Here is a 25,657-nt window from a genome sequence, read left to right on the forward strand (position 1 = left end):
GATAGCTAGAGGATATTTACGCCAAGCTTCTATAGCTCCATCTCACTCTGTTGTTCATCAGGACTGGTTCCGATCAAGTCTTACAAGTCTTTTTCTCCCAGCAAACAATGCAGGGAATACTTTGACAAGTCCTTCATCTTCGTTAATTTCTGGTTTCCTTATATGTGGCCCAAATCTTCTGTTTTCATTATGCTACTCTTACTATATTATACTGCTTCCATTTTAATGAGACTGCTTCTTGAACTCACTAATTTTGTAACTAATTACACCAAAATATTGTGCTTTCTCCAGTGTAATCTGCTATTTTATTCATTCATTCATTCACTCAACACATGGTTATTGTGCATTTACTGTGTTCCAGGCACCAGTCTCAGGGGACATAGTGGGGAGTGAGATGGATAAGGGACCTGACCTTCTAATGGGGCCACAGAAGATAAACATTTTTCATTGATGTTGGTGGGGGCTGGGTAGCTGCTGTGTGCTTTGGACTGAATGGTCAGGGGACAGCTTCTATGGAGAAGCGATGTCTGAGCCAAGACCTGAAGACAGAAAGGGAGCAGGGTGGGTAAAAATGGAAGATTCAGTTCAGCAAAACATCTCGGGGCAGAAATCCAGTGGCTATGGAGTATGGAATATTTTATTTATGCCACTACAAACACTTTCCTATTTTTGATTTTCTGTTTCCTACTCCATCGGTCTGGGTCCCACAGTGAGGAAGATGTGGGGCAGGGCTATAGCTGACCCTCCACAAACACAGAGTATAAGTGGGAAATAAACCTCTGTCATTTGAAACCACTGATATTTGAGGACTATTTGTTACCATTAGCATAACCAAGCCCATCCTGACTGATACATGTTTCAAGGCAACATTGAAGACTTCATTCAGTTGGTATTTCAACAAATGTTTGAGTAGCTTCTTTGGCTGGACAGTGTGGATTGCTTGGAATAGCACACAGACCATGGTAGGCAAGGTCCCTGCCCTCATGGGGCTTATGGTCTCCTGGGGGACAGGCAGTTGGGACATGGGCCTGCCTGGGCTGTGGGTTTTCTACAGTGGTCGTCAGCAGCCTGTCCAGTAGGTATAGAGAAGGTGGGCTGTTGGTTAACCTAGGGGTTGGGGGTCTCGCCAGGCTGATACCTGGGGATCAGAGGGAAGAAAAGCTTAGGATACACTGACAAGAGGGTAGTTTGGAGGGCAGAATCCAAGCTATGGGGGTAAGGAAACGAAGAGAGGAAGGGGCTTGTTGGGGGGTGGGGCAGAGGAGAAGGAAGAGCCTGGGCAGTAGCAGGGCTTCCTGTGGCCGAAACAAAGAAATCAGACGAAACACAGGTTTTACATTCTCGAGAAAAAATTACCAGGAGGCAGGAACAGTAGGAACAGTAGGAATGAGAATTAAGAGGGTACCTCCACTGCTTAGGGTTCTCTGGGCCCAGGAGTCGTTCACGCTGCCACCTGACTTGAGTCTTCTCAGCTCTAAACGTCAGACCATTCTCGGGAGCCTGTGACTTAATTAATGCCGTTATTTCCGGGTGCTGGAGCCCCCGCTGTTACTGAGCGAATGCATGTAAGGCATTCCACAATGGAAAACTTCTGACAGAGATGAACTCTTTGCTCACCGGCTTCATCGCCCCTTCAGTTTTTCTTGCGGATTCCCAAACATCTCCCCCTTCTCTCTGTCTCCAACGGTGCACGCTTCTGGCAAGAGAACAGAGATGCATCCTCGTTCCTTTCCCCAGAATCCAGTCCCCAAGTGTGGCTCCCTCTCTGTCCTGCGTCTCATGGAGGATGTGTTTGGGGTGGGCTGATTCGGAGGGGAGAAGAGTGATGGAGGAAGGGTCCTGTAACACTATTCGTTGTCAAAACACACGTTTCACCCGTGGCTCTGAAAGCCATGTTCTTTTTTATCTGCGTGACTCATTATGACAGATATGCCATGTGCCGAGCAGTTCCCATTTGGAGATTGAATTACCATCCTATTCAGCTGACACAAAGCAGTTCGTGGCCGGCTCGGGCAGTCCATGAATAAGTAAACAGTCTTCCAGTTCGATGCCGAGCACAAACATCGGAGGAGGCTTGGAGAGGCTGGTGCCCGCGGGGGCCAGGAAGCTGGTGCCGGCTGGGGGGCAGGCAGCCCAGGCTAGTGCGTCTGCTACACTGGGGCACTGATCCCCAGCATCTTGTGAGTACCCGCTTTGGGGGATGGGGAAGGGTCTGCAGGGTTAATGAGATACGGCTTATTCGCAGAGGCAGGAAAGTCACCCTCCCGGATTGGGCTGGCTCAAGACTGGAGAACTGCCCTTCCGCTCCGAGACCCAGGTAGAGCTATTCTGCAGCCTCGGAGACGGTGCTCCTTCCCGGTTTCAAAGCCTTTGGGTCTTACTTGTGGCTTCGATCCCTGTTGCTACCCTGTACTCATTTACTTCCCAATCTGTCCCCAGGCCAGCGTCAGGGCTGCAAGGATCCTTTGCACCAAGGGTCAGTTCATTGGGTAAATTGTGAACAGGACACTCAGAATAAATATACCGTCCCTCAGGACAAAGACAGCTGTTCCGTTTGCTGAAGTGTGGAGCGCTCCTTATTTGTCTGCCGAACCTCACTTGCTCAGGGAAGCTCTGCTCCAGGGGAGACCATTTGCTTTTGCTCATTTGAGCATCACACGGTGGGCGTTACAAACAGCACGTATTTCGAGTTGCAGTGTCTCCGGTGGACGTTTCTACCTTTGTTTTGTGTTCAGTTTGGGGACAGCATTGGCCAATTCTTTAAGCCCAGCTTGTGAGACTGGGTTTGACACTGTGAAGTTTTCAGGTAATGAATATAACTAGAGAATGAATGTCATTGTAGTATTTTTATATCATGTAAGTGCAATATTTGTTGAAATAATATGTGTGAAAATGTCAGGAAGCATGTGCTGGCTGTTACACTAGTGGATTCTTCGTGTGTGTGTGTGTATCCTGTGTATTGTATGTATATATGTATGTATTTATTTTTTATTTCATATTGAAGTATAGTTGGTTTACAATGTCGTGTTAGTTTCAGGTGTACAGCAAAGTGATTCAGTTATACATATACATGTATCTGTTCTTCTTCAAAATCTTTTCCCATATAGGTTGTTACAGAGTATTGAGCAGAGTTCCCTGTGCTCTACAGTAGGTCCCTGCAGATTATCTGTTTTATTTATGGTAGTGTGTACATGTTAATCCCAAATTCCTAACTTATCTCTCCCCGCCCCACCTTTCTCCTTTGGTGACCATAAGTTTGTTTTCTAAGAAGGCCAGTGGATTCTATTCTATCTTTTCTATTTACTCTGGTATTAAATGGGTAGATGAAATGAATGGAGTGTATTCTGAACATTAAGTAGCTAGAACGGGATTTTCCCTCATGGCAGAAGGATTTATTCCGTGCTCCGTGATGGACATGTTTATAGGGCAAAGCAGGTGAGCAGTGTTTTCAGTTGCTTGGCATTTGATAGCAGCAGTAAATTGTGCATTAATAAATCATTGCTTTTCTTTCCCTATTTGCCCCAACAGTTCTGTTAATTAAAACTCTGTATGAAGTGATAGTCGAGCCGTACATCGTTTTACTTCAGACTCATTAGAGTTGGTTCTGTGCATCCCCTCAAAGGCATTATCTTGCCGGACCACTTTTGAATTAATAATAATCATACTTCACATGTAAGCATGCAGAGGGTTTTTTTGTGCTATATTAACAAGCTCTCCAGTCAGCTTGGTGAAAGGGAGCAACGTTGTAGCCGCTTAGCCCCTGTTAGGAGTGGGCTGGGGAAAAGGGGCAGAGAGCAGAAAGGTGGTTGAAGATGCATGATCCCAGAGCCCAGAAAAATGAAGGAAGGGAAGAGGTGAATCTGCTTAATCTATGCAGAGAGCACCCAAATTCACTAAACGCATCGAGAAGCTAGGAGTTATTGTCCCACTTATTTTTTCTCTTTCACAGAATTAGGAAATATTCGCACAACTTGCAAGTTTTCATGGTTTCTTGTATTCTTTTTTTTTTTTTTATGTCATCTTTAACCATTTCTCTTAGAGAGACCTCGTTGGAAGGTCTTGGGGGATTTGCATTAAGAGGAGTTGGTCAACACAGATGCAGTGCTTCTGCCGGTGGGATTCTCACTGGAGATCTCTGTGCTTTGAATCGCTTTCCATTTGGCCCACCTGATGGTGTATAGAGACCACCCTGCGTTTTCATGGCTTCGTTTGTTGTTCAGTTTTAGAGTAAGATCGTGACGACCTGGTGGACGTCTGTGGGGCTTGTCAGTGGTGGGCTCACTCCAGGGTAGTTGCAGGGAACCAGACATTTGTCATGGAAGTTCCCAGTGTCACCATATGGAGGTCTTTGCCCTTGGGTGATATTTCCAGTCTCCTGCGCGGCTTGAGGGTCGTGTGGGGAAATGCCCAACTACTTCCGCCACGCATCGGGGCTGGGGTGGGGTCTCCACAGGCAGCCTTTGTTAATTTCTCTGTTTTCACAGCACTCCACTGCTGTGAGCTCTTCCTGCTGCCTCTTCGTCCTGAGCTCTGCCATACACTACGTCCAGGAAATAAACCTCCAGTCTCCTGTCTAGACACCTTCCCCTCACATCTCCTTTGCACATCATTCTAAATCTTATTAAAGTCTAGCTTGAATTCAAATCACACACGCATGTTCCAGCCTCCCCTGTCAGACTGTGGGTCCTGGAAGGACCCAGTCTTACCGATGTTTGGGTCTGACAGCCGCCAGGACCTTCGTAGGTGCTCAGCAGATGTTGGCTGTGTTGAAATAAACTGAATTTTCGTCCTATGCACTGTTTTTCTGGTTCCAAATTCCAAGCTAAAGCCCAGCTTGCTGTTAGTTCTTCCACTTGCCCAGGCTGCTTACTTTGAACCTGAGACACTTTCGAGCTTTTGGATGAAACCTAAGATAATTCAACATATCATCTTATTCTGCAGTTCTACGAAGTTTAAAGACATTTTATTAACAAAATAAGTAGAATAACTTCTGTTTTTTTATTGTTTATGTCAACCTGAAGGTCTGCTGAAATATGGGAATTTCTGTTTTTAATATTTGGCAGAAAGATGGAAATTTCCCAAGAGTTTGCTGCATGCAGCGTGCTCGTTGGTTTTTATGTTGATTTTTATTCATTAATTTGACCTACAGTAACACTTCTTATAATCCTCTGGCATCCGTCACGTTGCTATAGTTAAGGGAACGCATAGAGCAAGCCTGGATGTTGACTTGGGTCTCCATTCTGTCCCTCTTGTCATCAGTTGGTGGCATGTCACCATTATACAAAGAGGGGTAATTAGCCCTACACACAGTTTATCTTGTCACATTCAGGAATGTGGAACTCTACTCAGAGAGTCGTGAAAGCTTAGTGCCAGGGTGTGTGCATATTTTTGTGTTATTCTACACCAGGACATTTGGGTGAAGGGAAGGAAAGTGTCAGGCTGGGAAGACCACGAGCTAAGTCTCAGCTGTGTCACTTACTTAGCCCTCAACACTATGAACTAGAAAGTAAGAGCGTATTCCTTGACTCTGCCTGTGTCTTAGGCACAGAGGAAGGTGAAAGAGGCAGAAAAGCCCACGCATAAGCCATTCTTTGTGATAGAAGGTTATCCCCTTCTTCCTATAGTCGAGAAATGACCCATCATACCTGCAGCCTGTGGGTCCAGAAGACACCTTTGCTCAGACCCAGCCTTTGGAAGGCCCACTTGGGAACTTCCCACTCTGTGTCCTGACACCTGGAACCCAGCAGTGGAACTTTGTGTTGAGTTGTCCTTTCTTCCATCTGAGGCTCTACCCACTGCATCATTCAGGGCTGTGTCCGTTTTTTCATTGTTTAAGGGTCTCTTCAAGACATGTTTATCAAGGCCAACTGTATGTCATCTAGGTGGGGAGGTCAGAACAGTGACCAGAGCAAACGTCTGTGCTCCTGTGGAGACAGCAGTGTCGTGGGGGAATGGCAGTGCAAAGGTCCTGAGGCAAGATAGAGCTTGATGCGTGAAAAGTGTTCGTCTGGACGCAGATGGGGAAGAGGTGGGGAGGGGCAGCCCATTCAGGACCTTATACGCTGTGTAAGGGTATAGGTTTTAGGTCTTAAGAACAATGGCCAGCCAGTAGTGACCGATTTGGCATAGGAAAGTGACATTTGATCAACATTTGCCTCCTAAAAGTATCACCCCAAATTCTGAGTGGAGATGGAAGCAAGTGTGGTAGCAAGGAGAATTAGGAGGCCACCAGGTAGCCCAACGAGCGGCCACGGTGGCTTGGATCAGGGTATTGGTGGCAGAAGTGAAGGTCACTGGAGACATTGCAGATGAACGTGGGCAGTACAGTCTGCCAGTCATTGTGATGGACCGGGGCGGACGAAGAGTGAGAGGCCACAAGCGTGGCGTCCAGAACTTTGATGTGGACCAGAGGGTGCAGGGGGAGAGCCACTTCCTACGATGAGAAAGACTGAAAGAGAATTAGATTTGTGGGAAGATACATTCAGATTCAGTTTTGTGCTGAAACTCTGTTTTGAGTTTGAGTTACACCTAAACACGGGGCAGGTGGGGGATTGGGGAGGAAAGCAGCAGTTAGATGGGCAGGTCCACAGTGCAGGAGAGAAATCTGGGCTGGCTCGATGATTCCTTTATGTGGGGTTCAGGTTTGAGGGTTCCTGGGTGGAGCCTTGGTCTGAACACAGTAAACACGGTGGTAGGGGTTAGTGGGGATGATACAGGTGCTGATGCTAGACATGGTGATGGCGAAGGTGATGGTGATGGTGGTGGTGGGAATGGCCCCAGCCAGGATGTGTTTGTTAGACTTAAATTCACACCCAGTCCTGTGAGTTCTATTTTCTGTGTTCATTTTCCCTGGCAGAAAGCAGAAAGAGTCTGTATGGGAGACTAAGCTGTTTCACATGTAGGATATACACTTGGTAACCATCCGTTTCCCATCACTATAGAGCCAAAAACTCCCCAACATTTAGTTAGTAAAGGCAGGGTCCTTGGAGGTGGGGAGATGCCTGGATAATATTCCAAACCCTTTATCTTTCATCATGATCAATCTAACACTACCTGTTTCTTCAGTGGATATCATTTATAAGAAGAGGCGTTTATCTGCACGCCCTCAGCAGACAAATTGTGTCATTAAGAACACGTTCAAAGAGGATACGTCTCAGTTGAGTGATGCGGGTTATTATTTGTGTGTAATTTTTTCAAGTTCATTTATTCTACCTGGCCTGGGGGACCTAGAAGTTACTCTCTTCTTTTAGGGGTAGCAGGCAGGTTATTTTGGGAGCTTATTACTTTAGGTTTTTAAATTTGGTGGTTCTGGGGTTGGAAGCTACAGAGGGGGGTGATGTGCATGTGTGTGAATCTCTCCTATATTTGGAACGGGCTGATCTTTTTTTTTGATAGATCGTTGGCTGCTTGGAATTGCAGATGCACCATTACGTTATTGCATTTAAATTTAGCTCTTGTTCTCACTTTGGAAGGGGATGGAATGTTTGAATTATTTCACTGCGAAGGGAAAGCAATTAGAATACAGATCCCTGTGACTTATCGCAACAGGAGGTCTAGCCAGCGAGTCTCAGAGGGCGCTGCATGTTTGACTCAGAGGAGAAGGCTCTTGAGGGCACCTTCAGTGTGGAGGACGTTAACATTTCCTTCAGCACACCTTGACGATCAGTCACTGAGGTTTAAGTTTGCCGAGGGCAGCACATATCTAAATCTGTCGTGATCATTATTTTCAGTAGGATGGTGTCCATTCTTTTAAACAGGGGCCAGGGCCCCTTTGTGTAATGAAAACATTAAACTGTTTGTTCCTAGACCCAAGTTGGAGCAGTTATGTCATCAGCAGCACTTCCATAGAGGTTGTGACTGTGCGGAAACCCCTTTAAAATCGCTTTCCTTTGTCGTATTTCAAGGACAAGAGGTGTTCCTTGAGCTCACATCTTAAAGAGGTGTATAAAGGAAAAGGTTAAAGTCTCCTGCATAACTTTCCCATCCCTGGTCCCCATCAGTAATCACTATTGACAGTTAGGTGTTTCCTTTTAGAATTTCCAGACCCTTTCCCATGCGCACACAAATTTACATGCAGACATAATGTCTTAATATATAGTTATCTATGCATGTACAAAAGTGGGATGTATACATTGATGTATGTATCCAAGTACCTACACATACTGCTCTGTGACTTTTAAAGTTCATTTTCCATGACTCAGTCAGGAAATTGATATATTCAGTTTGTAAAAACTCAAGCGTCTTTGACTCTCTCCCTTTCACCAATCTCACCAGTGTCGTCAGTTTGGTCTTTCCGGACCTTTTTCCTACACATCTGTGTGTGTGTGTGTGTGTGTGTGTGTGTGTGTGTGTAACAGCCTGACTTTGTACATTATAGGCGTTCAGTCAATATTTGCTGATACCGGGGGTCACTGACGCTGGGAGGAAATGGACCCACCATGCACTTGGCACTTGGGCCACCCCATCTGTTTGTTTACTCCACCTCTTAGATAAGTTGTATCACTCCTGTGTCCTGGAGTCGGCTGACTGTTCACTCAATGCCCTGAGCTGATGGAACAGACATTCCATCCAAGCCCTGAGTAGGGTCAGAGAGAGAGAAATTTTGTCTTCTCTGCTTCTGTGGAGAATTTTGTGACCGTCAGCCTGGGGAAGGCATAGCCTAAATCTGTCGGCCAGCCCGATATTTCCAGAGTGTTCTACAGGTAACCAAATAGACAAACACAGTCACCCAAGCCCAGATACAGTCATAGTGTTACTGGGAAAAAATAGAATTCTTTATTAAAAAATTATAAGTACACATTAACCAGTGTTTTCATGGTAGTAATATAAAGTTTCTCTTTTCTCAAGAAATAAATCTGTACCTTTCATCTTTATTAGGTTAATTATTTCACAGTCGACCAATGTATTTTTCAGTCTTTTTTTATTATGTAAGTTTCAGGCGTATGGCATTATAGTTTGGCAGCTGTACACACTACAGAGTGACCACCACTGAGTACAGTTACCATCCTTCAACGTATAGTTGACCCCCTTCTTCACTCATTTCACCCTCCCGCTAGACCCCCTTCCCCTCTGGTAACCACTAATCTGATCTCTGTACTTACGAGTTTGTTTCTGTTTTACTGTTTGTTCTTTTTTTTTTTCCCCCCACATATGAGTGAAATGATACGGTGTTTGTCTTTCTCCATTTGACGTATTTCACTCAGCATAATGCCCTCAAGGTCCATCCATGTTGCCACAAACGGCAGGATTTCATTCTTTTTTTCTAATGGCTGAGTAATATTCCATTGTGTACATGTACCACATCTTTTTCATCCATTCCTCTGTTGATGGACACTTAGGTTGTTTTCATACCTTGGCTATTGTAAATAATGCTGCAGTGAACATGGGGGTGCGTGCATCTTTTTAGATTCGTGTTTCCACGTTCTTTGAATAAATACCCAGAAGTGGGATAGCTGGGTCATATGATAGTTCTATTGTTAATTTTTTGAGGAATCTCCATACCGTTTTCCCTAGTGGCTGCACCAATTTACATTCCCACCAACAGTGAACAAGGGCTCCCTTTTCTCCACATCCTCTCCAGCATTTGTTATTTCTGGTCTTTTTGATGATGGCCATTACGACAGGTGTGAAACTGGACAGCTGCGAGCAAAAGAGTGAAAATAGACCACTGTCTCTTTTTCTATACATAAAAATTAACTCAAAATGGATTAAAGACTTGAATGTAAGACCTGAAACCATGAAATTCCTAGAAGAAAACACAGGTGGAACCCTCTCTAATATCAGTCTTAGCGATGTTTTTGTGGACCTCACTCCACAGGCAAGGGCAGCAAGAACTAGAATAAACAACTGGGACTACGTCAAACTAAAAAGCCTCTGCGCAGTAAAGGAAACCGTCCTCAAGCCCGAAAGGCAGCGTGCCGAATGGGAAGATGTATTTGCGAAACATATATGTAATGCGAGTAAATATCCAAAATGTATAAAGAACTCAGGCAGCTCAGTAACAAAACAATCTTAAAAGCTGGGCAGAGGACCTGAATAGACATTTTTCCAAAAAAGACATACAGACGTCCAACGGGCACATGAAAACATGCTCAACATCACTGATCATCAAGGAAATGCAGATCAAAACCACAATGAGATAAAATTTCCCTTTTTCAATATCATCATGTCCATAAGACACACATGCTTGTTTAAGGAAAAAGGGGCAGTTATTAGGTGGGACGCAAAAATGGCAAAACCTGTGATATTTGCGGAAAACAAGTTTCCTCCAACCTCAGAGAATGCAACCTTGTGAGCTGCAGGGGGTTCCTGGGCTCCAGGACCAAACTGAAGACTACCGCTAGACTGTACTTCCTGCAGGTTCCGGGGTCTCGCTTTCGGTTGGGACCTCAGGACAGACTGTCTCAGCGTAATGTCATTTGGGTGGAAATGTCTAGTTAAAATGGCTCTTAATGTAATTACTCTTCATGACTAAGGCAGTTATGTATTTTAAATTTCATTTTGTGTGTTTCCTTTTTTTTAAGTAGGCGAGCCAAAATGGAAAGGGCTCTGTTGCTGTGGAAGTTCAGGGCCAATTATAGTCACATGATCGTTAGTGCCGTCCTGGGCCTGCAAGGGCAGTAAAAATCAAGAGAGTGCAAAGGTGTTTGGCAAGGGTTTCCGAAACGCTGTGAAACTCAGACTCTCAGCTACAGTAGACGGGTCTTGATAGCGTCTGTTTCACTCTGCCGTCTTGGCAAACCCAGACCCTGGAATGTAGCTGACGTGCTCCTTTTGCCCTGCAGAAAGAGAAGTGCGGCTGCTGGCGTGGCTGTGCTCTCGGAAAGGATTTTGGTGCCCGCGACGCACTACGCTGTCATGTGTGCCAGGGCCCTTTAGCTTGCAGATGACAGAAAGCCAGCTCAAACTAGCTTAAGCACAAAGAGAAGTTAATCGAAGAGGGTGTAGATTCTGACTTCAGGAATGGCTTGATCCAGGACCTCAAACTCTGTTTGGGGTTTCTGAGCCAGCTTCCTGTGTGTTGGCTTCAGTTTTCACCAGAGTCCCTTAACCATGCATTTAGGGTTCACAGGCCTGGGGCTTTCCCCCCATTGACTTGGCATCTCTACGATTAGGCTCAAAAGGCAGCAGAACTTGGTATCATCATTTCTTGGGCCCCATGCTTCTCACTCACGGAGAGGATCCACCCACATTCTACCAGCTCGATGCTCTTGTTTCCGAGGACCCGTTTCCTGAACCCTTGTGATCAGGATCAAGAGTTTTCAAGTTCAGCTAAGGTTACCTCCCCTATAAGCGTGACCACGCTCCCTGGGAGACTGGGGTACAAAACGCACTCATCCTTCACCAGGAGACCACCTTGTCCTCCCTACAGAGGTGTGCTTGGCTTTTGCAGCCCTCTCCACCCAGCCAGGTCACCAGGCACGTTGCTCACCTGCCCGTGGCTAACATACCTGTTCCATAGAGCACTCACAGGGTCCCGGCCTCACCCCGGGATCCAGGTTTGTGGGCTCCCACGTGCTCGCCATGGCTGTATGGGGTGGTCCAGTCTGGATCACTCAGAGATCTATCATGGGTTGAATTGTGTTCCCCCCTCCAAATGCTAGAGGTCTGAGCCCCAGTACCTGAAAACGTGGCTTTCTTTGAGAAGGGGTCTTTACAGAGGTAATGAAGTCAAAAGGAGGTCATCAGGGTGGGCCCTAATCCAGTAGGACGGACGTCCTTATAAAATGGGAAATTTGGACACAGACAGCGCACACAGGGAGAACACCGTGTGCAGCAGAAGCAGAGGTGGGCTGATGCTTCTACAAGCCGAGGGGTGCTGCCAGCGGACGGCCAGGACCTGGGGGAGGGGCAGGGACAGACCCCCTTGCGCGGCCTCAGGAGGCGCACCTTGGTCTCAGACTTCCAGCTCCCAGAACTGTGAGACACACAAGCCTGTGTTTTTAGCCGCCCGGTTTGCGGTGCTTCGTTACAGCAGCCCCGGCAAGTAGACACGAGGTCTCTGGGTGCAAACAGCACAACCTAATCCTGGCAGTCTCAAAACCAGGCACCTTCTAGAAGAGTCAACAGGAAGGAGAGGACTTGGCAATCTGGGGAGTGGGTATCAATGGCTGATCCCTCAGAACGACCCCAGAGGAACGAATCTGCTGCAGACACTGGTTTTGGTGTTTGGGTGTCTCTGCTCAAGACTTAAAGTCAGGACACTTTCTGGTCCGGGTCTCTCTAATCCTGTGGCTGGAGGGGGCTGGACGCCATGCTTGCCATTCTCACCAGACCACGTTCAAAGTGAAGCCGGGCGCTTTGGCTGGAAGCAGCGTGAGCGCAGCCTCCGCTGGCCTGTGCGCCCGGCTGCTCTCCGGGTCCAGGAGCCTCTTGCTTCCTTCTTTCCTGCGTCGAATCGTGGTGCCAGGGAGCGCAGCCCAGGGAAACACTGCCGCGCTGTGGGCGGCCGCGAGTGGGATCGTTCATACTTGCACGAGCCTCCTGGGACGAGGGTCCTGCCCCACGTGGCCTCATGTTGGCTCCCGAGTACAAAGGGCCAAGGACAGTGTGCTGGCTGCAGGGCCACATCCTCACGGACACTCTCCAGTCAGCACGCCCAGCCTTCAGGCGTCTTTGACCTGCTGCGATCCAGCCAGGGTTTGTCCCCGTCACCAGTTAGTAACCAGGCAACAGAGCCTTTGCCACTGGCAGACGCTATCAACAGAGGGTGGCCAGCTGCCCGGAGTAAATGGAAGGGCTTTGGGTTCCGAGAGGAGATTGAGAAGGGCACATTATCACAGGTGGAGCTTAATTTTTAACCTGTGGCCATGGACCAGGTCTGGTTCCCATGACGACATGGCTTTGTCAGATTAAGGCTACATGTGAGTCAGTCACTGTGGAAAGTAGCGGATATTCAGATAAAAATATCCCAGGCTGTTAATCCAGAACTGTGGCTTCTAAAATCTCGACTTGCTTTAGTTCCCTGTTTGATTAGGGCCGGTAACTCGCAGGCAGAAGCTCCACTCTGTAAACGGGGCAGTTTTAGGTTTCTTTGAATTTGAAGGGTCTGTTTCCCAAGGAACTGAGAGATCAATCATGACAGGGCAGGTAAAGGGCATCCCGATTTCCGTCCTGGAAGAGATGAGGGAAGAAAAGTTCTCGATGATGAGCTGCAGCCATTGGTTTTGTGAAGAAATTATCTTACAGCCTCCACACCCCCTGACACCGTGTGTATTTGCTTGCTTGTCTGTGGACTGTGTGACCCACTTCAATAGAGGCTTCATGAGGGCAGGGAATTTGCCTTATTTTTTCAGGGTTCCGGCACCGAGGATGTTTCCCTGACACACAGCAAGCACATATATTTGTTGAATAATTGATTGAATGCATCATGAAATGACTGAATGAACACCAACATGCTAGAAAAACGTAGTTTTTCCAGTTTTTCCAATTTGATGCCATAATTTGAAGGTAATTTCTTACAGAGTAATTTTTTTTTTTTTAAAACACAGACACTTCAATGGCAAGAGAGGTGTTAATTTCTGGCTTTTAGACAAAGACCTATCTCTGATCAAAGTCTGGGCTGGAGGTTCAAACTAACTTCCTTCCTTCCTTCCCTCCTTGCCTCCTTGCCTCCTTGCCTCCTTGCCTCCTTCCCTCCTTGCCTCCTTGCCTCCTTCCCTCCTTCCCTCCCTCCTTCTCTTTCTAGATGGGCTGTGCGCCTTGCATTATTAGCAAGATCACTGTACAATTGAATATGACTGAAAGCTCTCTTTTCCGTCCTTCTCATGTGCAGTCTTACATTTGCTTCTGTTGCTGGAATTTTGGCTTCAAGGTTATTTACATTACAAAGCTATAAAAAAATTCCTATCTCAACGCTTTTGAAGAGGCATTTTGCCTGAATTTCTATTTGAAATCCCATCGGCTGCCAGCATGATTGTTCAGACGTGGCCACGCGGTATGAAAAAGTGCAAGGTCCCTGGGAGCAGGTAGCGCCAGGTAGAAAGGAGGCGACACGGCCCGTTGCGATGATAGAGTGGGAATCCTTCCCCGCCCGCTGAACAAGCCCATACCAGGAAAGTTGAAGGAGGGAGAAAAAAAACCTGAGAATGAAGAGGAACCGATCTTTTTGTCTTTACCAATAGGAGAGGGTGAGAAGATTTTTGAGTCCTTTGGTCAATTTGCCCAGAAACCTGTCCTGCTTTGGGGAGACCATCCTACCCTCATGAGATCAGTTACTTGGGAAACTCCATACCTGTTTTAGTTACAACGTGTTTTGTTAAAAATAATAGAAAATCTGTTTGAATTAGCTTAAATAAGAAAAGATATTTTAGGGCAAGTCCAGATGTAATCTGACTGAGGTGAGGCTAGATGTTTTATCACAAATATATCCAGCTCGTTTCTCTCTCTCCTTTACCTTGAAATTGCCTTTCAGGAGTTGCAAGGTGGTAGCTGTAATGGGTTGAATTTAGTCCCCACAAAAGATATGTTCCAATCCTAACCCCTGTTACCTGTGAATATAACCTTATTCGGAAATAGAGTCCTGGCCGATGTAATGAAGATGTAAGTTAAGATGAGGTCATACTGGATTAGGGTGAGCCCTAAATCCAGTGACTTGGTATCTTTGTAAGAAGGCAGTGTGAAGACACAGAGATACAGGATCTTTCTCTATTCAGATGGTTAGTACAGAGAAGATGGACTTCTGAGATTCAAATGTTGGTGTATCAGTCACAGATTTTTTTGTTTCAAGTTCATGAATAGTCAACTCAGTCTGGCTTAAGCGAACAGGATATTTATTGAGAGAAGGACTTCAGGCAAGGATGGATCCAGGGGCTGAAGCAATGTCATCAGGATTTAGTCTCTTTCCATTTCCCAACCCACCTTCTTCCACACCAGCTTCACCTCAGCAGGCTCTTTCCACACAGTGGCCACCAGCAGCTCTAGACTAACCTTCTCTTTTCCTAGCTACCTAAGCAGGAAGAAAGGGTCCTGCTTCTTTCTCATAGCTCAGCAGAAGTCCCAAGATTGTCTCTGATGGGACCAACTTGGCCATCACCTGAGGCATCATCTGTCTCTTAACAGTTACTTTGCTGAGGCACTTTCTCTGGGTCTGGATCACGCGCCCACTCTGGCTTGGATAAGAGAACGATAATTTCCCGGAGACAACTTGGAACGTTAGAACTAGGAGAATGGGGAATGGATGCAGTGCAAAGCAAAGCAGATTCTGCATAGAGACAAGGACATCACGGGCCAGGGTGATCGAGGAGGGCTTTCTGGAGCACGAACACCGAAAGCCCTGGGAGAGAGGCTGGACTCACAGAGGCAGAGGGAAGACTCAGCTCGTGAGACTGTAGCCGTTGCTCGTGTGCTGTGGGAGATTTAGGAACGAGTAAGACGTGAACTAGCCACTCCATGGACCTGATATTGTGAGAAGATGATGTGGGCTCATGAAAGTGATAGCCAGCCAGCCCAGGCAGAAGGTGAGAGCAAACATTGTGGAGCATTAGACAAGGGAGTTGGAAACCTGCGGGTTTGGAAGAGAGAGAACTGTGTTCGTTAGTTTCATAAATATTTATCTGGGAGAATCACCACCCTCCTGATTTTTGCCCTATCTGCTTTAGAACTTTACTATTACTTATAATAATATTATATCTCTTTAAATTAATATACTGGGTAAATCTATTTGAAAAAACCTTTATATCACTAGATTAAGTGGAAAATCCTTCTAGAAATAGAAGCTAGAAGTAGTCACATACCAGGAAAACAGCACTGCTGTTCAAATCCAGCTGGATTCCGGGGACTACCTAAGTCTTCAGACTTGATGCCTGTAGCACCTACGCCGAAAGGGAGATAACCAAGTATCACAGAGGTATGAAAAGATACATTTTAGTGCCAAGCAGAGCCTTTCTCGTTGAAAAACATACTGAGAGAGAATATTAAAACAGTTATGATTCTATGGTTTATAATTCAGAGACTAATGAAATGCCTGACAGGTCTGTCCCTGAAAACACCATGGGTTCCATGAAGGACCATCCTGTGTGGGGTCTGGCGGAGTGGAAAGCAGTGGCAAGGTGAATGAATCCAAGGTGAAAGGTCAAAGGTTAATAATTCAGAAAGAGTCATGGACCACAATGTTCACTGCAGCTCTGTTTACAATAGCCAGGACATGGGAGCAACCTAAGTGTCCATCAACAGATGAATGGATAAAGAAGATGTGGCACATATATACAATGGGATATTACTCAGCCATAAAAAGGAATGAAACTGAGTTATTTGTAGTGAAGTGGATGGACCTAGAGTCTGTCATACAGAGCGAAGTAAGTCAGAAAGAGAAAAACAAATACCGTGTGCTAACACATATATATGGAATTAAAAAGAAAAGGCTCTGAAGAACCTAGGGGCAGGACAGGAATAAAGTCGCAGACGTAGAGAATGGACTTGAGGACACGGGAAGGGGGAGGGTAAGCTGGGACGAAGTGAGAGAGTGGCATGGACATATATACACTACCAACCGTAAAATAGATAGCTAGTGGGAAGCAGCTGCATAGCACAGGGAGATCAGCTCGGTGCTTTGTGACCACCTAGAGGGGTGGGATAGGGAGGGTGGGAGGGAGGGAGACGCAAGAGGGAAGAGATATGGGGACGTATGTATATGTATAGCTGATTCACTTTGTTATGCAGCAGAAACTAACACACCATTGTAAAGCAATTATACTCCAATAAAGATGTTAAAAAAAAGGTCAAAGGTTAACCTTTTCAGTAGAGTCAATGTGGAATTCTTTTTATCCTCTCATGGCAATTACACCAGTGGGGAAAGGCACTGAGTAAGAAACTGGGCTCTTGGCTTCAAAGGGGGCAGTTCCGTCGTGTTCCACAGCCAGGTGGGGATGGAGGGTAAGCCTCCCTCCCGATGCCTCTCTTTCAGGGGCGATGGTCTGGCTCTTGTTTCAGCTGGAGGCTCAGTGAAGGAACAGAGGGGGGTCCTGGCCCTTTCAGCAAGGAGATTGAGTATCTCTGCTCTGACACTCACAGCGAGTGCCTCTGTCCTCTGAGGTCTTCAGATGGACCAAGCTCTGAATTAACAGGAGGTACCTGAATTAATTTCGGCAGACCAGGAATAGCTTAGTTGTGTGGGCAACTTGGAGATGGTGTTCAAGGGTTAGAAAAATTTGCATGAATCAACTGATTTGCAGGTTTCTGGTTTTTTGGTTTTTTTTAAGAGCTCTGAGATATTTCAGAAGTGTAACTCTCATAAGAAGCTCCTGGAGGACCAAAGCAATTTTGCAGATAAGTGTTAATGATGTTCTCCAGGCCTCGAGTTGGCAGTTTGTCCGTAACCGTATCAGTGATGGGGCTTCATATATTGTCTAAATAGTCATTCATGCCTCCTGTGTACTCGGCACTCAATGCTTCCCCTTCATTACATTCACTCTGGTTTAATCAACACAAAAAGGCCTTCTCAGAGAAAATGGGGTTGAAATGTTACACGTGGTACTTACCCTTTTAAGAGAAGGTATGGAAGCTGGATGTATTGTAGGGTGTTTCATCTCGCTCCACGGGCCGGGCCCTGGTTATGGTCTTTAATATAGAGATCAATTATTGGAGGGACATTAGAAGATCCTTCCTTTATCTCTGCGGAGGTGGATTCGTGGAAAAAGAGAGCATCTAACCAGAGTGGGAGAGGAGCCTCCTAGGTCTGCATTTCATGCAAAGGGGAAAGGAGGTATTCCGGCTCACACCTGTGCTCTCCTGGGAGGGAGGACCGAGCCTCTGGGGAGTGATGTCACATACGTACGTGGCAGAGTGGAGGTTTGTTGACTGCCTATCCAACTCCACTCCCCTTTCCATCACTCCCTCTAGTTTCTCGATTCCCGAGGCTGGGAGGAAGCTGGCTCTACCCCTGACTCTAGGCTTGGAGCGTGGGACCTTGCCAGTGGTGGGTGCATTCTGTCTCTCCAGCCACTTTCAGATCCCTGTGTGTGGCCTCAGCTAGTCCAATCGGAGTGCCTCTGGGGAATGTGATTGCCGTGCTGTGATAAAGATATTCTCCTTTTTGCGCCAGCAGATAAGAATGCTTAAAACACCTGGACCTATTAGCACCTAGCCTGGAATCAGAATTAGGTATTGAAGCCATCCCTGGGGAAGGCAGCCCAGACGCTGGAAAGCAGCTGAGCTGTGTCATCCAGGCCACTTGATCCAACCCTACCTGAAGCCCTTCTCGTGGCTCTTTGAAAGCTAAGTTATCCTAACCAACACGTACAATACTCCCCAACCTCTTGCCCATAGCATATACTGCTGGTTCTCTGTGGTGCTCTTTCCTGCCGAGCCTGGTCACAGCCTCTAAACCCTTCTCAAAGCCACTAAATAACGGCGTTAAAGAAAGTTGATGTGAGATGAAATCTATTTGTCATTTCTGCCGAGAGAAGCAACTGGCGTGTGCTTAGAGCTGGATATATTGTAGACCAGAGCTCTTGTGGAACTCCCAGCTCACGTCCTAGGGCAGCGTTTGCTAGGGGAAAAGAAATGTAGTCTAGGGAAGACAGCTATGCCATTTGGTTGCAGACAGACCTGGGCTTAAATCCTGGCTCCATCACCTACCAGCTATTGGATGTGGGCCTGTGTTTTAATTTCCATAAACCTACCCATCACCATGTGTTTAACCAGGATGGGAGCTGTAGCACTTATCTCAGGGGAGCTGTTTGTTTGTGAGGGTTAAATGCAATAAGACTGGTAAGGTCTGAGCGCCAGGTGTGGTCCCCAGGAAGGGCTCAGAACAATTGGCCCTGAGGTATGAGGTTGGAGGTTCTAAAATATTAGGAGATGGGACGCAGCATCTTGGCAGTGGGATGCGGTGGGCTCCATGAGGACGAATGGGGTCCCGGCACCCCAGCTTCAGGCTGGCGGCCGACACCGTGTCCGCGGACCAGCCGTCCATACAAGCGGTCCTCAGTGGAGAGGGCTTTGGCCGAGCTCTCTGTGGCTTCTGTGCTGGAGAATAAAGCTGCCTTTCCTTCGCTGCTTCTTCTTTGGATCCGTTTTCCTGCCCAGTCAAGCTCCCTGCTTGATAGAGATGCGAGGGAGGAGAGCTTCGCTGTTCTTGGGAAGGGGCCCCAGGGCTCCGTGCTGGCCAGGTCTCAGGACACTCACGGCTTCCCGCCAGCCCCAGCTCCGCCCTGTGTCAACTGGGGTGAGCAGTTCCTTAGCCTCTGTCTGTCTGGGTCACTGCTTCCTGCAGTAGCGCCTGGTGCATCGTAGGAGCTTAGCAGACATTTGTTGATTGCATGTTTCTGTGCCTCAGTTTCCCTGGATGACGAATGGGTTTAACAGTAGTACCCACCTTGCAGACAGGTTTGGGGACAAGGGTGTGAGTAAGTGCTGCTGTGGTTGTTATCCAGGTGATTGTACACCAGCCCGAGTCGTGAGTCCTCCTGAAGGCAGTGAGGGGAGGGAGACAAATGGGGAGAGAGAGAGAGGGAGGGAGAGGGGCAGCCGGAGACGCAGAGAGAGCCAGAGAAAGTGTGCTTGTGTGTGTGGGGGGGTGGGATTCCTCTTTGATGTCTGGGTCTGGAACAGGAGACCTTGGACAGCTCCCCTCCTGGCCTGTGAGCCCTGTGCAGACAGAGTGCCGGAGTCTGTAACAGTAGACATCCTTTGCTCATGGGCACAGAGCACCGGGTCTGTAGGTTCCTTTAAAAATTCAAGATGTTTGTGGAGCGTGTGCTTCCCCTGCTTCCCCCTCCTGCTGGGCTGGAATATTCCTGCCTGTCCAAAGTGAGGGAGCAAACGCCTTTGTCTGCAGCAGAAGGACCAGGGCATCTAGGGGGCAGGGGTGTCCACACGGGGGCCTCCGCTCCCAGCTCGTCCGGACGGACTAATGGCCCGGACAGTCATGCTGGCAGAGGGTTGAAGCCTTTGCCCATCACCGCAGGGAGAGGCCTGCCACTGTCCACGAAGAACAGCACTTCCTGCATTCCTGCATAGTTTTATTTCTCCTTAGCTCTCCTCTCTAGATTTTTCTCACATCACTCTCCCCCCTGCCCAGGTAACGAAGGTGGCTCCCGCACACCTTTCTCCCGGCTGTAGCATCAAGCACAAATGCCTCTATGCCCACCTTTAGGCCTTTTTGTGTTTTGTCAGTTGGTTTAGTAAAAATGGAAACGTGCCCTGTGTGTATCTATTTCTGTAACTTGTTTTACTCAAAAGTGTGTCATGAACATTTTTCATGCCAATATATACATTTCTAATTCATTATTTTGAATTTGCTCTATGGTAATCCATGGTATGGATACACCACAATTAAAATTTTCCCCCAGCTTTACGGAGATATCGTGGAAATAGGACGTTGTCTATAGACCACAATTTTATTCAACTGTTATATTAAAAGACATTCCATTTTTTTGCCTCTACAGGGCTATCATAAAGATCCTGTGGCTGTATTCTTATGATTTTTATTTTCAAGAATCCATTTCTAGGAATTTATGGGTCAGAATATGTTTCTATTCTTTTAAATTATGCCTCTGACAGATGGTTTTCCAAAAACACGCTAGGAATTGACCTTCCTACCGGTTATAGATGGAGTTTCCTATTCCTTATAAACTCACCAGCACTGAGTGTTATCATTCTTTCATGTCGTTTTCAAATCTGCTGTGTGAGAAGCATCGTGTCGTTTAGCACGTGTATGGCGTATTTCATCATCGGAGTTTGTTTACATTAGTCATTTAATTTACAGCTCCCTGACTCTAGGTGTTTATTAATCATTGAGTTTTCCTCTTCTAGGACACCTTAGCAGTCTTTGACCTCCAAGAGGGGGTGGTCCTGAGTTGGAGGAAAGACTGTCTTGGCAGCCTGAGCGGCAGGAAGGAAGTGTGCTCCGAGTTGGGCGGAGTCACGTGGCCCTGGAGCGGGCTGGGGACAGCGGGAGCTGTAGCAGCGGGGCGGGCGGTGGGGGGACCTCGATGCAGCGTGTCAGGAGATTCCCGTGATGCTGCCTCTCAGGGGTGACTCACTTACCTCTTTCTTTAGGGAGAGGGCACAGCATTCGTTTTTCTCACTTCAAATCAGAGGATATACACGGGGCTGTGTCGCCAAGTACAAAGCGTTTCCGAAGTTCAAGTGCAGACTCGACAGGTGCAGTGGTCGGGTCCGGATGCAAGCAGAGCCTTGCAACACTGCCCGAAGGGGACGGGGCAAGTCTGGAGGCAGCCACCCCGGGGCGGGGGGGCCCGGACTCCAAGCGCACAGCCTCCGGGTGCCCTGCTGTATTCGTGGCCTGGCTGCGGCGCCTTCAGGCATCGTGAAGACAGCAGAAGCGCAGGGGGAGGGCTCTCTCTGCAGGACCCTGTCTTTGTATCTGGACAGGACGGCTCCGAGACGGGTGTCCTCCGGGTGTGTCCCAGACCCAGCCTCTCCGCCCTCCTGTTCTGCCCTGTGCCCTGGGAGTCTGCATCCTCTGTTCTCGCCGATGGAGGGTGGAGAGGCTGGGGTAGTTACTGCTGCCCCACTGGCCCCCGAGCCCGAGTGGTAACAGCGGAAATGCTGCTGCCAGTCCCTGGGGCTGCGTCCTCCTTCCTGGCCCCGAGCCCACCCGCGTTGCCACCTCCGTCCCCCCATAAATTCTCTCCGTTACTGTCTTGTCCTGGATGCTGACAGCTACAACCTGCCTACAGATCAGAAATGTCTCCCTGTTGATCAGAAAATCACAGGATCGTCTTTGCCCACACGGGGATCTAGGAAACGTACAGGAGGGGAAGGCGAGGGACCAGTGCGTGTGAATGGCCTTTTGTCAGCTCGCTCACGGCGTGTAAGCAGGTCCGAGCCGGTGGGCCAGAGCTCAGTTAGAGGTTCTTGTAATGATCAGGGACTAAGTGGCTAGTTGTGGGCTGGTGGGAGGGGGAGAAGGGGAGGTGCCGAGCTTTGGGCCTGGAGGCAGCCGGATGGCGTGAAGGGCCGAGGCTGGCCCTGCTGGGCACCGGGGGAGCCCATCCATGAAAAGCGCGACCACTCTGACAGGCTTCCCCACGTTTCTCCTGATGCTACACTCGCACTGCTTCCTTCAGAGTCTTTGCATCAGGTCTTAGTTGTCCTGCTAAAATGTCCTGCTTAAACATTCTTTTAATAACACCATTTTTTTCATAATGTAGCCTGGGGAAGCCGCTGTCCCTCCTGCTTCTTCCAAAGTGCAGTTAGGTTTTGGGGTAGAATGAGTGACACCAGGAGAGAGAGAGAGAGAGAGAGAATCTCCCGTGTGGCTGAAGTGGGGCTGGGGGTCAGAGTCTCGGGACGCCGAGGAGAACGTGAGAGCTGAGCGGGGCCGGCCGTGATCGCGGGGCGAGGCGGGGCCTGCAGTGTCTTCTGCCGTCTAGCTGCCGTAGAAAACAAGATGACAGTCGGCGCTTAAAAGAAGATTGTGCTTTTATTAACAAGTGCGTGGAAGGCGGACGTGGACAGGGCCCCCGACTGTCCAGAGCTGGCCTGGGTTGGCCGAGCCGACGATGCTGTCCAGCGATCGGGCTCCGTGTCTCCTCACCCTGCCCGGCACGTGGGCTTGGGCTGCAGGCGAAGCAGAGGCTGAAACACGCTCTGCTCTGGGAGCCACGCGTGGGCAGGACGGTTCCCGCCCCGGGCCTGAGGCTGCCGTCTTTGCAAAGTCTGCCAGCCAGGCTGGCCCTTGTCTGGCGTCTGGGATCTGGGATTTCCAGAGGGTTTCCACTGTTCCCCACCTGACCAGGGTGGCTTGCTGTGTCCAGACTGTTTGCACAAGCGATTTCATTGACGTGGACACCTGCTTTCCCCCCGGGCGTCTGGGATTCTGGTCCATCCCAGGCAGAGGTGCCTACGTGACCACCTCCCGGTGAGCCCTGGGCGCTTGGTCTCCGCGGGCTGTCACAGTTCGATGCTGTGGGAATTACGTTTGTCCTGCGTGACTCCCAGGAGAAGATTCTGGACGCTTGCTCCTGGTCCCCTAGATCCCGCCCCTGTGCCCTTTCCCTTCGCTAGTTCTGCTTCCTGTCCTTTGCTGTCTTAAATCAGAGTCCCAAGCACGACTGTGTCCTGAGTCCTGTGATTCCCGCCAGCGAGCGTCTGCCCCGGGGGAGGTATTGGGGACCCTGACCCAGGGCTGCTTTCCTTCGCTGAGACCCCGTCACACCGTTTGGATCAGGGATTCATACAGAAGAGAGTAGCTCACGCACCGTGACCTGCCCACCTTGACCCGACGGTTTGCCCAAACCAAGTAGATGGAAAAGAATGAGAAAAAAGGTGGCACCTGATGAAAAAGCCAATATAATTTTTTTAAAGGTATTTAAGTGGGGATGTGGGAAAAAAGTCTTTCCCTGGCCTTCGGGAACATGCCTGGGGGCACACACAAGCCTCGCCGTCTGCGAGGCCCGCAGGTGACTCTGCTCTCCATCCTGGATACACCCACAGGCCATCCCCAGCAGATGCCCTGTCTGCAGGCCTCTTCTCTGGCCCAGAGATGTGACAGTGCAGCGGGCCAGCTGTGCAGTGTGATGTGTCCCGGGCCCCACCCTCTCAAACTGTCCCTGTGAGCACCCAGATCGCCGCAGGTCCCACGGCCTGAACTGTCCGGCAGACGGCCTCTCAGAGGACGCACTGGACTGGCTTCGGGTACACAACGGCATCCAATCCCCGTTTTCCCCGACCTTCTACTCAAGGAGCCTTCCTTCCGTCTGGAGTCATCTCGCGGAGTTCCCTGCATGACAGAGAACGTGGCAATCAGAGCATCTCCTCCACAGGCAGTGGCTGAACACTGCTCCTGTGTCCTTGCCAGGCGTCTGCTCTTCGTCAAGTGTGCAGTTAACAGCATTTCAGGCAAGAGTTCACAGCTTTCTGTCGCGTGTGGTGCCGGGGCTGGATGAGAGCGGTTGGAAGAGACAGTGGTCAGATTGCAGCTGCAGTCGAAGGGCCGCCTAAATTGAGGCTCTGCAAACCTCCTGAGCTTCCCTCAGCCCTCGCGCTGCAGTCAGTCCATTCTGTGGGGGTGCCTTCGTTGCCAGCACGGTTCCTACCTGCAAGTTCTACCTGCAGCCTGTATCCGGCAGGCAGCATCTTCCAGCCAAGGACCAGAAGAACCACGGATGCTAAATAAAGTGCCCTGGGCCCTGTGGGGTGAAAGGTGAACGGGCCAGGAAGACAGCCCCGCGATTCGTTATCGTACGTCACGGGCTGCAGCCCAGAGAGACGGAGGGAGGGACACCACCGTGAACCCGAGAGGACACAGCGGCTCCGTGAAAGCCAAGCAGTGACACTGGAATCCTGGGAGAAGTCGGCGCAGATGCTCATTGGATGACAGGAGGAGGTGGAGTCCAGGAAGCCCTGACGTTTCTGGACTTCTCGGGGCTGAGCAGTGATGCTGGCAGAGTCCCGCTGTGGCTGGTGGGCCTGGGGCTTGGCCCTGAGGCTGGGTGTAGGCTCTGCCCCTTAGTTCCCTGGCCTGTGAAATGTTCGGATCGATGACCCTCAGGGCCCTTTTGGTTAAACCTTGTAAGTGAGACGTGAGCAAACTCTGAGACAGTCATCGGTCAACTAGGATTTCTAACAAATGCATGTTTCTGATCATAGATATCCTAGTGATGCTGGGTTGGCACTGAATTTAGAGGAGGAAAGATTTTTTTTTTTTAGTGAGCCACAAAATGTTTATTTACAGTCTCTTGTAGGTTGCTAGGAAATGTTTGTCTTTACCCTTTTTTTGAAATAAATTTATTTATTTACTTTTGGCTGCGTTGGGTCTTTGTTGCTGTGCGCGGGCTTTCTCTAGTTGCGGCGAGCGGGGGCTACTCTTCGTTGAGGTGCGCAGGCTTCTCATTGTGGTGGCTTCTCTTGTTGCAGAGCACGGGCTCCAGGCATGCAGGCTCAGTAGTTGTGGCACGCGGGCTCGGTAGTTGTGGCTCACGGGATCTAGAGTGCGGGCTCAGTAGTTGTGGCGCACGGGCTTAGTTGCTCCGCGGCATGTGGGATCTTCCCGGACCAGGGCTCGAACCCATGTCCCCTGCATTGGCAGGCGGATTTTCAATCACTGCGCCACCAGGGAAGCCCCTACTCTCTTGTTTTCGCTTATCAGAAAGACAGGTGTTTACTCACTTAAAAATCTAAGTATATACAAGCACGGAGAGGTTTTTCAAAATTATCCAACTTTGGGTCCACACAAGGTGATGCAGACCCTCCTCACTACGTACAACTATCAACCCTGCAGGTAAAGCCAGAGGCAACCACAGCAGAGCTCTGAAAGTTGGGAGGAGACAGGGGAGCTGGTTAGGGACCCCAGGACTGAGGAGCAGGGTGACAGCAGGGCACTTTATGTTCCCCACCCGACGGAAGATGGGACCCAGATCCAGTCCAGCCACAGAAGGCAGCTGGAGTAGGCTCATTCCTTCCCCGGATGGCTGGGGGTCCCTCTGATAGAACCAGGCGTAGCCCCACACCCAAGCTGGGGCACCGACCTGGAGTCCAGCAACGATGACCAGCCAGGGGGCCCAGCTCCTCCCCCCTGCAGGGCCTGATTCCCCTGCCCTCTGCTCCCAGAGACACTCCCCCACCTCTAGCTGGGGTCCCAGCCAGTAAGCTTGGGAATGCCCCAGAGGGACCCAGCCACACCCAAAGCCTCTTTGGCCTGCAGGGTTGAAACTTCCTGAAACGCCCAGAGACGCCAAGATAGATGGAG

The 25,657-nt window shown here is 49.0% G+C and overlaps 1 protein-coding gene across 1 annotated transcript in view; it reads left to right on the forward strand.

Moving 5' to 3' along the window:
- Positions 1 to 2,098: 2,098 nt before the first annotated feature.
- RIMBP2 (RIMS binding protein 2) overlaps positions 2,099 to 25,657 on the forward strand; it is a 203,268-nt gene continuing 179,709 nt past the window's right edge. The window contains exon 1 of the mRNA XM_082668289.1: positions 2,099 to 2,180. The gene's annotated coding sequence lies outside the window, so the exon portion shown is untranslated. The remainder of the gene's footprint in view (positions 2,181 to 25,657) is intronic.

This window comes from Grampus griseus, assembly GCF_964374135.1.
Source record: "Grampus griseus genome assembly, chromosome: 12".
NCBI classification, from domain to species: Eukaryota; Metazoa; Chordata; class Mammalia; order Artiodactyla; family Delphinidae; genus Grampus; species Grampus griseus.